Raw genomic sequence first — 4,457 nt, 5'->3', positions numbered from 1 at the left:
AAATCAGATTGATTATATATCGTTTGCAGCCAAACATGGAGAAGCTCTATATAGTCAGCAAAAACAATACCGGGAGCTGACTGTGGCTCAGATCATGAACTCCTTATTGCCAAATTCAGACTGAAATTGAAGAAAGTGGAGAAAACCACTAGACCATTCAGGTATGACCTAAATCAAACCCGTTATGACTATACAGTAGAAGTGAGAAATAGATTTAAGGGACTAGATCTGATAGACAGAGTGCCTGATGGACTATGGATGGAGGTTCATGACATTGTACAGGAGACAGAAATCAAGACCATCCCCAAGAAAAAGAAATGCAAAAAAGCAAAATTGCTTTCTGAGGAGGCCTTACAAATAGCTGTGAAAAGAAGGGAAGTGAAAAGCAAAGGAGAAAAGGAAAGATATACCCATTTGAATGCAGAGTTCCAAAGAATAACAAGGAGAGATATGAAAGCCTTCCTTAGTGAACGATGCAAAGAACTAGAGAAAAACAATAGAATGGGAAAGGCAAGAGATCTCTTCAAGAAAATTAGAGATACCAAAGGAACATTTCATGCAAATATGGGGTCAATAAAGGACAGAAATGGAAGGGACCTAACAGAAGCAGAAGATATTAAGAAGAGGTGGCAAGTATACACAGAAGAACTATACAAAAAAGATCTTCACAACCCAGATAATCACGTTGGTGTGATCACTCACCTAGAGCCAGACATCCTGGAATGTGAAGTCAAATGGACCTTTGGAAGCATCACTATGAACAAAGCTAGTGGAGGTGATGGAATTCCAGTTGAGCTATATCAAATGCTGAAAGATGATGCTGTGGAAGTGCTGCACTCAATATCTCAGCAAATTTGGAAAACTCAGCAGTGGCCACAGGACTGGAGAAGATCAGCTTTCATTCCAATTCCAAAGAAAGGCAGTGCCAAAGAATGCTCAAACTACCACACAGTTGCACTCATCTCACATGCTAGTAAAATAATGCTTAAAATTCTCCAAGCCAGGCTTCAGCAATCTGTGAACCATGAACTTCCAGATGTTCAAGCTGGTTTTAGAAAAGGCAGAAGAACCAGAGATCAAATTGCCAACATCCATTGGATCATCGAAAAAGCAAGAAAGTTCCAGAAAAACATCTATTTCTGCTTTATTGACTATGCCAAAGCCTTTGACTGTGTGGATCACAATAAACTGCGGGAAATTCTGAAAGAGATGGGCATGCCAGACCACCTGACCTGCCTCTTGAGAAACCTATATGCAGGTCAGGAAGCAACAGTTAGAACTGGACATGGAACAACAGACTGGTTCCAAATAGGAAAAGGAGTACATCAAGGCTGTATATTGTCATCCTGCTTATTTAACTTATATGCAGAGTACATCATGAGAAACACTGGGCTGGAGGAAGCACAGGCTGGAATCAAGATGGATGGGAAAAAAATCAATAACCTCACATATGCAGATGACACCACCCTTATGGCAGAAAGTGAAGAAGAACTAAAGAGTCTCTTGATGAAGTTGAAAGAGGAGAGTGAAAAAGTTGGCTTTAAACTCACCATTCAGAAAACTAAGATCATGGCAACCAGTCCCATCACTTAATGGGAAATAGATGGGGAAACAGTGGAAACAGTGACTAACTTTATTTTTGGGGGTTCCAAAATCACTGCAGATGGTGATTGCAGCCATGAAATTAAAAGACACTTATTCCTTGGAAGGAAAGTTATGACCAACCTAGACAGCATATTGAAAAGCAGAGACATTACTTTGCCAACAAAGTTCTGTCTAGTCAAGGCTATGGTTTTTCCAGTAGTCATGTATAGATGTGACAGTTGGACTAAAAAGAAAGCTGAGTGCCGAAGAATTGATGCTTTTGAAATGTGATGCTGGAGAAGACTCTTGAGAGTCCCTTGGACTGCACGGAGATCCAACCAGTCCATCCTAAAGGAAATAAGTCCTGAATATCATTGGAAGGACTGATATTGAAGCTGAAACTCCAATACTTTGGCCACCTGATGGGAAGAGCTGACTCATTTGAAAAGACCCTGATGCTGGGAAAGATTAAGGGCAAGAGGAGAAGGGGACGACAGAGGATGAGATGGTTGGATGGCATCACCAACTCAATGGACATGGGTTTGTGAACTCCGGGAGTTGGTGATGGACAGGGAGGCCTGGCATGCTGCGGTTCATGGTGTCGCAAAGAGTTGAACATGACTGAGCTACTGAACTGACTGACTCCCCAAATCACGCATCCTTTGTTTTCCTTCTACCCCACTGGTTATTCTTTATCAGTCTTTCTTTTTGCCAGTTCTTCCTAATCTCCCTTTGTTTTAACACAGAAGTACCCTAATCAACTTCATCCCTCCTCTGACGCCAACCTCCTTCATCCCCTTTCCCTACTTTATTTTTGTTTATATTAATTATGACCATTTATAATATATATAGCATGCCAAGGTATTTATTGCTTTAGCCTTATTGTAATAAGGGATGAAAGCTCCAGGAGGAAAGAAATTCCTGCCTCTTTTGTTCCTTTGATATATTCCCTATATCTAGGACAGTCCCTGTCACATAGCAAGTATTCAATAAGTACTTGATGAATAACTGAGTGATGGACTGAGTGAATGAAGCAATAGAGGGAAAATGGTAAGAAGCACTGGAAAAATACATTCTCCCAAGAAATATTTAATGAGTGACTATTACAGACAGAGCCCTATTTGGACCTGTACACTCTAGACTATATGACTTGTGTCACCAGAGTTCAAGTTTTAAAGGCAGGTGCCTTTGAGTTTACGAGCGGCACATAGTAGAGAGGAATCAAATCCTTAAAAACATCTGTGGCAAGTGTCAAGATGACTCAAAGGAAAGCACCAGAAACAACGGCATAATCAGTTTACACTGCAATGTAAACTGAGGATGGGTGTGGTTTGGCAGCATAGCGTTAGGTCTCTTTATCCACCTCTACCAGAAGCTTCATTGGAACATGACAGCTTCTCAGTTGGTAGCTAGGGCATAACTGAAGCCAGCTGGAGCTTTCATGATGGGTCAGCTGGTAAAGAACCTGCCTGCCAAAGCCAGAGACACAAGTTCGATTTTTGTGTTGGGAAGATTCCCCTGGAGAAGAAAATCGCAACCTCCTCCAGTATTCTTGCTTGGGAAATCCCATAGATAGAAGAGCCTGGTGGGTTACATTTCATGGGGTGGCAAAAAGTCAGATAAGACTGAGTGTGTGTGCGCGCGCACACACACACACAGCTGTAGGCAGCTAACAATCTGGACTAAATTCTAGGTTGTAAAAAAGTAGTTAGTAAGCTGGATGAAGTCTCTGTGGCCAGAACAAACATTCAAACCAGTTTAGCACAAAGAAAGGCCAAATCAGTGCGTTTAGTAATTCCTCTCTCAAAAAATTCCTGAGATCTCTGGACTTTGACCTAGGGAACGCCAAGAGATTAGAATACAAGTGAGAGATGCAAGCCCATGACCAGTCAAGAACAAAGTGGAAGGCACACACAATTGTGACATTTAGCAATCATTTTTGGCTTCTGGGATCTATAGCCTGGATCTCCCAAAGGTCTTTGTGGTATCCAGTGCTGTGTTGGCTGGATGCCACCAACAGAGGCATATTCCTAAATCCTCACTGGAAACCTAAATCTGAAGACCAAGAACAGAATAAAGGGAGGTGGAAAGCTTTGCTGTCAAAGCTGGAGACTATTTCCAAAATAGGCAGATTCTTCCTCAGATTCTTGGCTACCAGGCAAATTGTTCAAAGGTAGTAGATGTCAGCTCATGGCCCAACTCTCTTCCTCTAGAAGTACAAAAAGACATTTTGGCCAATAAGCCATTACATGAATGGTTCTGTTTAAAAATTAGTTATTCATTTATTTATTTTTAGTTGCACTGGGTCTTTGCTCCTGCATGCAGTCTATCTCTAGTTGTGGCAAGTGGGGGCTACTCTTCATTGTGGTGCTCAGGCTTCTCATTACCATGGCTTCTCTTACTGTGGAACATGGCCTCTAGGTGTGCGGGCTTCAGTAGTTGTAGCACGTGGCCTCAGTAGTTGTGGCACATGGGCTCAGTTGCTCCGCAACATGCAGAATCTCCTCAGACTAGGGATTGAACATGTGTATCCTGCCTTGGCAGGCAGATTCTTATCCAATGCACCAGCAGGGAAGTCCCTACATAAATATTTCTATTCTTGAGTTACTATGTTTTACCTTGTATGATGGATATATATGCACTGCAGTCATGTCTGACTCTTTGTGACCCTACAAACTATAGCCCAGCAGGCTCCTCTGTCCATGGGATTCTCTAGGCAAGAATACTGGAGTGGGTTGCCATGCCCTCCTCCAGGGGATTTTCCCAACCCCAGAGATTGAACCCTTGTTTCTTACATCTCCTGCATTGGCAGGTGGGTTCTTTACTATTAGCACCACCTGGGAAGCCCCATTCTTCCCTTTAGATTATAATTA

The sequence above is a fragment of the Bubalus bubalis genome, chromosome 5 (genome assembly GCF_019923935.1).
Source record: "Bubalus bubalis isolate 160015118507 breed Murrah chromosome 5, NDDB_SH_1, whole genome shotgun sequence".
Lineage (NCBI taxonomy): Eukaryota > Metazoa > Chordata > Mammalia > Artiodactyla > Bovidae > Bubalus > Bubalus bubalis.
The sequence above is the reverse complement of the archived record's forward strand: the minus strand, read 5'-3'. Positions refer to the sequence as shown.